At 36.5% G+C, this 13040-nt stretch overlaps 1 protein-coding gene across 3 annotated transcripts in view; it reads left to right on the top strand.

Annotated features, from left to right (window-relative positions):
* Positions 1-13040, top strand: part of NAALADL2 (N-acetylated alpha-linked acidic dipeptidase like 2) — a 1067904-nt gene that overhangs the window by 1012691 nt on the left and 42173 nt on the right. The gene's annotated exons all lie outside the window — the stretch shown is intronic.

Here is a 13040-nt window from a genome sequence, read left to right as displayed (position 1 = left end):
TTTGAAAAATGGATCATTCTGAATAGCTATTTCCAGTAGATGAAAAATTTAAACATTTTTGTCTTTCACTAGTCAATTTCTTTTTTCTAACTTTGCTCCCTTGGCGATTCTTGTGACAGTAAAACCAGGGTCTTCAGAGCAGCTGAACTACTTCGGGGATATTTGCTTCCAAACAAAACCGCTTCCTATTGTTCAGCCTTTTGTGTATGAGCTCACAGTCTTTGCCACTTACTGCCAGTTCTCATCTCATTATTGTCACTCTGGCTACCTGCAGCACTCACTTGGTCCCCTACTTTCAGTTTACTTTTGCTAGAATATTTTGATGTTAGAAAATGGATAACCAACTGTGCGATACATTACAAAATAAGAATAATAGATACAACCAAAGGTTTAAATAGCTTAATGAATAGTGACAATGCTCTCTGTGAGGGTTCTCTTAATTTATTTAATCCTCTGACTATGCTAGTTTTTCTTTAGTTTTACATGTTAATATTCCACAAAATTGTTGATATATGCATAATTACATCTTCAGAGAACACAGAAGAGACAGCTGTGTATATAATGTTAGCACTTGTTCATCTATGAAAGAATGACTAGCATGCATGTAAAGGAGTTTAAATAGTATACTGTCAAACACTAACATAGTATAATAGAAACACATATGTTAAATAAATTACCAGGTTAGAAGTCACTGATAAGGACCTGGCGCCATGGCCTAGAGGCTAAAGGCCTCACCTTGAACAGGCCAGGATCCCATACGGGTGCCGCCTCTAATCCCTACAGCCCTGCTTCCCATCCAGCTCTCTGCTTGTGGCCTGGAAAAGCAGTCGAGGACGGTCCAGAGTCTTGGGACTCTATACCCACATAGGAGCCCGGAAGAGGATCTGAGCTGTTGGCTTCGGATTAGCGCAGCACTAGGGGTTGTGGCGACTTGGGGAGTGAATCATAAGACGCAAGATCTTTATCTTTGCCTCTTCTCCTCTCTGTATATATTTGACTTTGCAATAAAGATAAATAAATCTTTAAAAAAAAAAGTCATTGATGATGTCAATAAGAAGAAGTTTAGGGAAGTGGTGAAAGTAGTAGTAATTTACAAGAGAAATAGAAGTGATTACTGGGGTTATGTGCAGTAGGTGTAGAGATAGGAGGTCAGACAGGGTTATCACGAGGACAGAAACTGCAGCAGAGTTGGTTAAACCTACAGGTGTCATAGGCAGCCTGTGATGTCAGCATCACATACTGGTGCCGGTTCATGTCCTAGCTTCCATGCTCTGCTTCTAGTCTAGTTCCTTGCTAATGTATGTGAGAAAACAGTGGAGAATGAAGGCTTGAGTGCTTCAGCACTTGCACCCAAGTGGGAGACCTGAAAGAAGCTCCATTTTCTTTGCCCAGCCCTAGCCATCAAGGTCGTTTGGGGAATTGAACCGACTGATAAAAGATCTCTCTTCATCTCCCCTGCTCCCTAAATGCAGTAGTTCTGCTTTTAAAATAAATACTTTTTTCTTTCAAAAAGGGTTAGAACGTATTTATTTTGAAGACAATGAACTAGTAAGGCACATTTTGATTAAAGAAAAAAAAGGAAAGAATTGCTGAATTGATTTTCTGAAGATCAAAAAAGCACGAAGAGAGCCTTTTACCTGTCTTTTTTTTCCCCCCAGGATTATTCCACTTTTTTTTTTTTCAAAAGCAGAGCTATAGAATAGTGGGGAGGGACAGAAATCTTCCATTTACCAATTCACTCTCCCCAAATGGCAGCAGTGGCCGCTGCTGGACCTGGTGGAAACCAGAAGCCTGGAACACCATCAGAGTCTTTCACGTTGGCGCTGGGTGCCCCTAACTCCCATGATCCTCTGTGGCCTTAGCTGCAGAGGACCAGGGAGCTAGGTCAGAAGAATCAAACAGCATTCACATGGAATGCCGGTGTGGCTGATGGCAGCTGCACGTGCTGTGGACACCTCCTAGTGCTCTCATACAGCTGCTTAGAGAACAGGCCGAGTGGTTTGTAAAGAGCAGAATTGCACTGCTCAGGGTTCTGGAGGTTCAGAAGTCCAAGATCAGGATTCCACTCAATTTAGTACCTTGTGATGATCTACTGTTTCACTCATAGATAGTTGGATTCTGGCAAAAAAAAAAAAAAAAAAAAAAAAAAGGTGAAGGAACTGATTGTGATTCCTTATAAGAGCTCTAATCTCATTTTTCAGGGCTCTGGTCTCATGATTTAACCATTCTGTTGAGATTCCACAACTGTCACCCTGACCGTTAGGATTTCAGCAAGTAAGTCTTGAAGGAAAGCAAATACTGAGACCATAGCAACAATCCAGCAATCCATCCATTGAAGTATATTGGCAGGCAAAGCACATTCACATGTGATGTGATGACTCAGCTCTTAGAAAATTTCTTAGAAAATCTAAAAAGAATTTAGATGGAAAAAGCAATAAGACTGTTATATAGGAGAGTAGCAGAGAGAATAGGTATGAAAATGCATTGGGATCCTGGGGCATCCAGCCTTGAGACAGGGTTGCGTGCATAGGTTGAAAAAAATTATTTCCTCAACATTGCTAGAATGATAATACAGACTCATGTAACAAAACTCATTCACAAGAGTAAGGCATGCAAATGTACTCAAGTTTCAAATGACAGAGAACCCTTTAAAAATGAAGACCGAAGAAGTAGGAAATTTTAATTATTCTTCTGCTAAGTTTGTTGGAGAGGATACAGGCAAAGTATGATTGGAGAACAAGAGATTACAAAAAACCTGACAGTCTGGAAGGAACTTAGCAATGCCTATTTATTCGGAATGTTCTCTACGCTTCTGAGAATAAATGTGTTCCTTGCGTACAGTTACAGGGAGGGCAGCTCCAACCTGAAGGTCTTACGACCCATTTCAAAGGAAGGTTAGGACATTTTGTAATATCTTTCCTCAGAGAAAAAATATGGGAAAGTATCAGAGAAGTCTTCATGTTCTTACTAGCTCCCCAAAAGCCAAGATGCCATATTTTAGCGTAAGGTGTCCTAAAATCTCTTTTAGGGTTTTGGAATAAGGAGCATTGGATCTAACTAGGCTCAAAACTTTTCTGAGAAAATCACAAAAAACAAGGCAAGAGAAATAAAACTGAGACTGTAAGGCGGCAAAAGAGCACTTATGATGATGGAGCAAAGTGTCTCAACTAAGAATGAAAGAAGGTCAGAATCTGCAGAGAAATGGGGCTCAGTGGAAAGGTAGGGGAGTGACAGCCAAAAGATTCACACTAATCAAAGAATTGACAAGGTCAAAGAATTGATGTTCCCCGAATTCCAAACGCACAAGAGTGACCAGCAGGTAAAATTCTTAAAACTGACAATCATAGAAAGATTTCCTCAATTAATTACAGCTGACAATCTTCACACAAGTGTGTGTGCAAATGTGGTAGGTGGTTACTAGATAGAAACAGACAAATAAAAAAAGGTCAGAATTTGTCAATGTGGGTATTGAAGTTGCCAAGTACTACAACTGGAGTTGTGTAAGAGGGATTGACTCTGAGTCAGGAGCTAAGATGATTTGCAAATGAGCAGCTACGTAAAAATGACTCACATTTCTAGGGCTGATTATATAAAGGATACAGTAAGAAAAACTAACTTTTTAATTAAAAAAAGAAAACCTCCAAAGTTTTCAGTTGGATAAGCTAGCAACACTTTGACTTCTCATTCTATCGGGCTCTTTTTGCGACAGGTGAAGAATTTCTTTGTTGCTTATTTTTTGTTTTGTTTTCCTTTCATATTAAACTCTTTGGATCTCCATGTCCCCTTGACTCTGAAATATGGAACTAAATTAGAAATAGATCCATACTGCGAACAAATAAAAACCTGAGCTAAAGAGATGCAATCCCCCAAATAGGTAAAAATAACCAATTAATTGTACCTTGTCCTGGGTTTAAACATTTGATCAAAGTGACATGACTTACTAACTTTAAACAATATGTATTTTTATTACTTATTATGACTTAAAGTGCTCATAGTTAAATGCTTGCTAAATTTTAAAACCCCTTCACATTTTCTACATTAGTTATAACCTCATTTTTAAAATGACATAGTTTAAAAACACAATGTGCAAATGGACACAGCTTATCATTATCTACATAATATTTCACTTTCAAATTCAGCTACAATGGTAGTGCATTCATTAGCTGAACAGCTTTGTATCATATTAAATGAGACATAAAATTATATTGCTTAATACACGCTTAAATTGTTGTTATATTTTCTCCTTCTGTTATGACAGTTAGCAGTGATTACTCTTAAATTCTCAATTACATTAAAAAATACTGACCTTCAAGGCTAAACTGTAAAATACTGTTTCTCCTTACTGCAAAGAGTATAAATATGAATGTCTCCAAAACCCAATTGCACTTCCAACAGTGTAATCTTTGCCCCGTGACAACCGGCCATCTTGTTTATTTATTACACGTGTTCACTGTAGCAGCAGATCATTCTCACAGTTCTCACAACCACCAGACAGAAGCATAATTTACCCGTGAGTAATTTGTTTGAGATGATTTATTGGAGAGTACTTGAAAGCTCATTTTGACTGAGTGACCTTGGCTCTTAATATTTGCTCAATGCCAAACACATAATAGAGGATGAATATTGATACAGGGTGTGTGGACATGTTGTATAAATAATGACTGATAGGATAACTGATACACTTCAGATTTACTTGCGACAAAGCACAGTAGTTCCAAAGAACGCACTTGGAAGGTAACGGTACTGGTGTGCAGCAAGGGATAGCATCAAGAATCAAGTGCCACAACATCCTTGAACTTGTTAGCAGACTGAAAGAGTAAATACATAAAACCTCACTTAGCTAAATGTTTTACATTCCATTTGCTTGCTAACATAAAATAGCACTTTAATGATAATACCTTTATGTAAATATATAGAATATACTATTTTATATTTTTTATCAGTATGCTGCATATTGTTTAGTATCATGGTTAAACTGCATAGAAGTAAAATAGAAGTAATTTTCATGAACTTTCATACTATACACTTTTACGTAGTTCAGGCCAGACCTAGGAAGAAAATGTTGAAGTGTGTGGCTCATTGTCACCCCATCATTATATCACTAAATTTAATACACTTATTGGCAATGTTTCCTTCTAATTCTCTGAGTAATTGATGATGTTGATTCAATCTGAGATTTTTGGTTTCTATTGTTTATTTTTATTGGAAAGTCAGATCTACAAAGAGAAGAAGAATCAGAGAGAAATATCTTCTCTCTGTTGATTCACTGCCCAAGTGGGTACAATGGAATTGAACCGAATTGAAGCCTGGAGCCAGAAGCTTGTTCCTGGTCTCCCATGCCGATACAGGGTCCCACGGTATTGGGCCATCTTCTAATGCCTTCCCAGGCCACCAACAGGGAGCTCAGTGAGACATTTGGCAGCTGAAGAGTAACTGTCTTTGGGATCCTGGCACATACAAGGCAAGGACTTTAGCCACTAGGCTACCGTGTTAGATTTTTTTTTTTAAATTTTTTTTGTTTGTTTTACTTTATGATACAGTTCCATAGGCTCTGGGATTTCCCTTTCCCTTCCTCAAATTTCTTCACCCATTGATTTCCTCTATATTATTACAATAGTATAGTCATTCATAAGAGGTCATATGTCTGTCATTCTGCTGTTTAAATGTATCCTGACTTTGTTGGTTTCGTTGGGAGTCCATCTGTCATTCAAGCCAGGTAAAATCCAAACAATTCCTTGGAAAGATTTTTCCTCTTTTGAATTCTGAATGATATAAATTTCTAACAATTTAACTTACTTCACATTCCGTAAGCGTTCTGTTTGGTACATCTTGTTTGATCAAATTAATGGACAAGTTAGATAACAGGGTGAACACCCATGGGGTAAAATTCTAAGAAAAATGCCTTGATTCTCAATACCCATTATTTTTAGGGATTTTGGCTATTATTATTAAACATTAGATTTCATTTAATGGCTTGTTTCTATTGTGTCAGCTTTTCCTTTCCCAAAGTACTTTCCCCCTGATTATTCCTCATTTAACATACACTTCCATCATAAAATTGTTTCTTAATTACTACCGTAATTTTTGAGTATACCACAAATTTTTTTATATATTTTTATTTTATTTATTATTGGAAAGGCGGATATGCAGAGAGAAGGAGAGACAGAGAGGAAGATCTTCCATCCGATCATTCACTCCCCAAGCGGCCGCAATGGCTGCAGCTGAGCCAATCCGAAGCCAGGAGCCAGGAGTTCTTCCAGGTCTCCCACGTGGGTGCAGGGTCCCAAGGCTTTGGGCCGTCCTTGACTGCTTCCCCAAGCCACAAGCAGGGAGCTGGATGAGAAGCAGGGCCACCAGGATTAGAACCGGCACCCATATGGGATCCTGGCATGTGCAAGGCGAGGACTTTAACTGCTATGCTACTGCGCCGGGCCCAGAATTTGTTTTGATTTGCTTGATTTCTGTCTCACCATTTGTTATTATTCACTAGCTATTCCCTTCGTGGCCATCAATTTCTTCCTTATTCCAATGACTTGATCTAAATTGATCTGACGTTTTCTTTAAATGTGCCCACATATTCTGTGTGGCTCTATATTGACAGAAATCTATTAATGAGTCCTTATCCTTCTCTCCCATGACAGTAATAATCTATTTTATCATAAGGTTTTTGCATAAGTACAAACATACATGTGCACACAGATATGCACAGAGAATATATATATATATATATATATATATATATACGCACACACCTATGTGTCTTTATATATGTGCATATATACTCTGTGTGTGTGTGTGTGTATTTCAAAGGCAGGGAAAAAAAATTCTGATTTCTCAGATCCCCACTAGGGCTAGGATTGTGCCAGCCAAAAATTAAGAACTGAGAATTCAAGTCAAATGTCCCATATGGGAACCACAAACCCAAGTAATTGAACCATCACTTACCACCTATCAAAATACACCCTAGTAGGAAGCTGGATTGGGTACCATAGCGGGGACTAGACCCCAAACACTGTGGGATGGAATGCTAGAGTCACAATATCTCAACTACTAGGCAAATGGTCTCTTCCTTCCCAAATGTAGTTGGTCATGAGCATATGACAGTATAGGATCAATATTTTTAAATTTGTTTTTCTTTTTGCAAGACAATTTTAATTTTTACTTAATTAGAACACAAAGTAGCATTTCTTCATGTGGATTAATTTTATTTAAGCCTTTTTCATCTTTTTTTTCTCCCTCTGGTTAGCCAATTCACTATTAGACTCAGAAGTCTCTAAATATGTTGTTCCACTTTTCTGCTTCAGGAGAATAATAGGCCAATTGTGAATTTAATTCATCCAAGAAAGCTTTTGCTGACATTGCTGAAGCAGCCAGTGTCACACACATAACACACTGAAACCCTTGGGTCATTAGAAGAGTTCATGGTCCAATTTCTGTTCCAGGCACAGGCAGAGGAAGAAGAAAACTTCTCAGGCATTGTACCGAATGCCTTGTGAGATTTGCACCTACCATGGCTACATGGATTATTGATTAACTGTAGATTAAAAGAACTTGTTACCTGGTTTTTGTTTGTTTGCTTGCTTGCTTGCTTGCTTGTTTAAGATTTATTTATTTTTATTGCAAAGGTAGATTAAATTTACGGAGAGAAAGAGAGACAAAAAGAAAGATCTTCCACTGCTGGTTCACTTCCCAAGTTGTCTCAATGGCCAGAGCAAGGCAGATCCGAAGCCCAGAGATTCCTCCAGATCTCCCATGTGTGTGCAGAGTCACAAGGCTTTGGGCCATTCTCAGCTGCTTCCCCAGGTCACAGACAGGAAGCTGGATGGGAAGTGAAGCAGCCAAGAAACAAACCTATGTCCATAGGGGAACCTGGTGATTGCAATGTGAAGATTTAGCCATCGTGTCACGTTGGGCCCTGTTATCTGGTTTAGAAAACTGGCCAGCTTAATCCTTCTAAACATTCTGTTGGTGCTTTTGCAAAATTATTTCTTTTTATTCACTTAGCCAAAATAATTGGCTGTGGTCAGACACATTTCTCCTTTAAATAATATCCTTTTTCACACTATTAGATTATTTGAGAATTAGTAATACACTGGCTTTCACATTTATTTCTCTGCCAGAGCTTTATTTGTTTAATGTCTTTAAATAATTAGCTGAGATGGTTCATTGTGATTTATACTAAAGAAGGCAGCATGAAGCACAGAAAATCTAGGATTATGAAGGGCTGTTGTCTCCCTTTTTTGTTTTTAGTGATGCCACAAGGTGTTTTTAAGATGACATTAAGTAACATACATTTTCTCCCAAATAATTTTCTGTTATGCTTCTTTATCATTGCACTATGCACACCATAAATCATACTTTTTCTTGTCACTATAACTCAGTGAAGTCACAGCTGTCACTGTGCAATTGTTAGCACCTTTAAAAATGTGATTAACTCATCATGGAAGAATAGATTCTATGAAATACTGTTAAAGGAAAAAGGCTTGTTTTTCATCGAATTATAATATAAAGGTATAAGCAGAACATTTCACTCTTAATGTAAAATGCAATTGAATGGTTCTTTAAAAATATATCCTCAGAATTGAACCAAAACATAGAAAAATGAAAACAAACTAAAATTCACAGCTTTTTAATGTATGAAACTCTGGAAAAACCATAATAGCAGAAAGCAAAATAGGACAATCATAAATTTGTCTAGCTTATAGAATGAACAACACAGAGAGGTCGGTGGCAAACTGAACCTCATCAGACACATCTCACATTCTAGTATGTTAGAATATGTGTATTTTGGATAGATACAATTAACACTGTAATTAATCTTAGCCACAAGTATTAGAGAACTTCAGTGAACAAGATGTGAGTTAAGTACTTCAACTCAAATGTTGGAAATTGTTATGGGATTCTCTGCCAGAGGGTTTCAGAAGGAGTAAGTTTTATGGAGAGTACCTTGGAGTGAATGTAGAGGCCACTCCACAAATTTCCAGGTTTTGTGCTAAGTGTCTTCAATTTTTATGACATGTTACCTTATACAAACTCACTAAATTTAGTGGAGGAATAAGTCAAATTTAGAAATGAAAAATGTGAGCTTCGGGAATTGTCCATGAATATAACAACACACTTTAAAAATTACAAAGAATGAAATTAAAATGTACATTGATATTGCTATAAAATGTTTGATACTAAGAAAGTATATTCAAAAAATTCCTAAAACTGTACATTATGAAAAAATGATAGATTTCAAAAGCAATGTATTTTACACCAAAATAAGCTTGATTTAGATTTCATTTCCTGTGAACTCTTTCAATTTCCCTTTGGCATTTAGCAAGTGATTTCTTCAATACTTGAATCTAGGTTTAACAAACTCCAAAGTCCCCACTATCTATGGTATAGTGCAATCCACTATACCATGCCATGAACTGTCGTGGGAAAGCTACAGGGTAATGACTAACAAGAAAGGAGGTTCCCTGAGAGTACCTACGTGAAAACTGCTGGTAAGAAATTCCCTGCAGAGTAGGAATTTCTCTCCTCTAGCGCATCTGAGAGTTCTTCCTCACTTGGCCTGCCTGGATCTCAGTAAACATTTAGCACTATTTTTACTTCCATCCTTATTTTAGTTCCTTCATTAATACTTTTTAATAGAATCCAGCTCCATCCATTCCATAAGTTACAAAATGGAAAGGATTTGGCCTAGAGTTGGAGTCATCTCAGGACTATGCCTGAGGAAAGAGGAGATATCACTGCTATAGTTTGCTGATCATACAATCTCTCTTAAATACTTTCCTGTAACCACAGTTCCCAAACATTTAAAAGATCATTTGAAAGTTCCTTGGTTTTTAGATTGTTCCGTGACACACGTACAGATGCCTGGGTTTTACTCAGAACATTCTTGAACACAATAAACTTTGTTGTCATTCCATGAGCACTTACTTCACTTGAAATATATTTATAGTTTGCTACCTTATTTACATTTCTAAGGATATCAGAGCCTTAATATTAAACATGATGATATGTTTTATTGTTTTTCTGCACTTAGAGAATAGCACACAAAACAGGACTCAATAGTTGCTGAATAAATGTGTTTTAAATAACAGGGAGCAAATTGAAACTTTTTTTTCTTTTTGAAATTTTAATTGCCTCTTAAACGGTATAGGATAGTTTCTGAAAGAACTCTGAATTATTTTGCAAATAGTAAACATAATGTTATGCATTTTCGGTAAATCAGTAGATATTACCATGCTGTAAATTAATTAGTGATTCACTTTTTACAATTGGCAAACTATAGTTATTTTAAAGATTTATTTTACTCTTATTGGAAATTCAGATATACAGAGAGGAGGAGAGACAGAGAGGAAGATCTTCCATCCGATCATTCACTCTCCAAGTGAGCTCAATGGCCAGTGCTGCACCAATCCAAATCCAGGAGCCAGGAACTTCCTCCAGGTCTCCCACATGGGTGCAGGGTCCCAAGCTTTGGGTGGTCCTCAACTGCTTTCCCAGACCATAAACAGGGAGCTGGATAGGAAGTGGGGTCACCAGGATTAGAACCGGCACCCAAATGGGATCCTGGCTCATTCAAGGCTAGGACTTTAGCCACTAGGCCACCATGCCTGGCCCTAAAATAGTTATTTTTAAGGATCAGTTTATAATTCCCATACTTTTATGCTATTCTTTTCTTTGTTATTTCATTCTTCAAGAACATCTTCAAGATGCAAATAAATAAAACATGTCGCTAGGCTTCATGAAGTTTGAAATTCTTACAAAAACACGTATAGGGAGAACTAAGGTACAATTAGAGGGAGCGATGGCAGATGTGGCAATCTGATTTTAAATGTGATTTTAAATGTTTTATTCAAAATCACTTTGATAGTAATTATAAAGACCTAAATTTTATTAACTTTGATATCAAGTCCTTTGTTTTTGGACTCCTTACTTACAGTAAAAAACTTAAAAATAATTAGGTAAATACATCCCAAGAGAGATTGGCAACCTATAGTTTTTTTTTTTTCATAAAATGGACTCAGCACTTCAAAAACTCTATTACCCTCAGGTAGTCTTTGACTCAATGAATATGGATGTCTAAGTATATTCATGAAACTTTCTATAAAATTTTATGTAGTCGTTTTAATGGGATTCTCAAGGCATATGTTAATCCAATCTATTTATTATTACCATTAATAAAACCTCTTCTGTTTTTACTTTTTAGGATTTTATGTGATTGTAATTGAATTGAATCAAAAAAGTAAAACAAATAGCACTTGCTGATGACTTTGACAAAACTAACAATTTTTGAATGCTTTGTAGACCTGTGTTTAAAATAATATTATTTCTCAAAAACGCATTTTCTTGGGCACAGCATGATAACGCAATTGGCTAATCCTTCATTCCAAATGCCAGGATCCCAAATGGGCATAGATTTGTTTCTTGGCTGATTCACTTCCATTCCAGCTCCCTGTTTGTGGCCTGGGAAAGCCATTGAGGATGATCCGAAGCATTGAGATCCTGCACCTACATGGCAGACCTAGAAGAAGCTACTAAATTCTGGCTTTAGACTGGAACGGCTTGACAAATGAACAACCAGGCAATGGAATATCTTTCTCTCTGTCTATCCTCTCCATGGCTCTGATCTGCCTTTCCAATAAAAATAATCTTAAAAAAGGACATCATCTTCAAATTCGGCATTTGCTCAACAACATTATCAACAGATAATTATTGTACAAGAAATACTGAGGTAGAATCTACAGATACAAATGTAGATAGAGTATATTTGCTGCTATTTCAGTTATTTCCAGTTAAGAAGGGAAGCAACATGGTAGCTAGTAATAAAAATATTTTATATATATATATATGTATATATGTATATACATAGCTATATATATGTAGCTATATACATAGCCTAATTCATTGACTAAATGATATGGTCTGTGGAACTTTAGGCACTAAGTCATTGACGGGGAAGTGATTCCTTCCTTCGCTGAGTTCACATTCTAGTAGATATCCTAAGAAGCATGAAGGACCAGTGAAGTGGAGTCTCAAAATACAAAATGGAGAGAATTAGAGAAGACAGCATTTCACCTTGGATTTTATGAAAAAGACCAACTTTCTATAAGAAAGCACTAATTGAAAGAGAAATGGCCACTGCTGAATTCTAAATGACTGAGAAAGCACTGAAAGTAGAGTTACATTTTTATTTGTAACCTCACACCCTCGAAGTAATTCTTGTGGGGTGCTGTGGGTGGCAGATTTTCAGCAACAGGTTCATTCTTGGAACTAGTCAGTTCCTAAAACTGTCAGTTCTCTACCCCTGCACTACAAGGAAAAATAAATTCGTTTAGAACTGAATAAGATAGAATGGTACAATTTGTCTCACTTGATTCAGTAGTAATATCTTCAATTGTGTAGTGTATGTTAGATCAGAACAGATTTTCTTTTCTTAAATTGAAGACTTTCAAGGATGTCGAACTTGCTTTTTCTGTTGTTCAGTCTTTCAATTCCTGTGTAATTTAAATGTGCCTTAATCCATCTTATTTTTCCTTGTGCAATGATAGTTCCACCAAGTTCTCCACACATTACCAGTAACCAAACAATTGCACTGTAAGAAAGCTGTATCTTCATAAAATAACATATAGTATGTTATCTGGTAATCAAATTTTTTAAATGACTAAAATGACCTTTGCTTGAAACCTCGAGTTTTGCTGTGAAATCACAGGTAATTCAGGAACGTGAAACAAACTTTGAAACATGTACTATCAAAACCCATCATTTACTCACATTGGTAATTTAGTGAAGAAAGAGTTATATACTAACTTCAGATATTATTTCCACTTATACTGTAATTTTTATATTTGTGGACATATAACAGTGATTAAATGTTTTATTTTCAATTAGAATACACCATGTAAATCTGCCTTAGAATCTCTTGAAACATTTAGAAAAGATCATTTTTTTATCCTTTTTGTTGGTATTAGATTTATCTAAACATTTTATTGTCTACCTTATTTAGTAAACAACTATTGAATATCAGCATTGCATTAGATGTAATG

The sequence above is a fragment of the Ochotona princeps genome, chromosome 3, assembly GCF_030435755.1.
Source record: "Ochotona princeps isolate mOchPri1 chromosome 3, mOchPri1.hap1, whole genome shotgun sequence".
Classification (NCBI taxonomy): domain Eukaryota; kingdom Metazoa; phylum Chordata; class Mammalia; order Lagomorpha; family Ochotonidae; genus Ochotona; species Ochotona princeps.
This window is presented reverse-complemented; position numbering and strand designations above follow the sequence as displayed.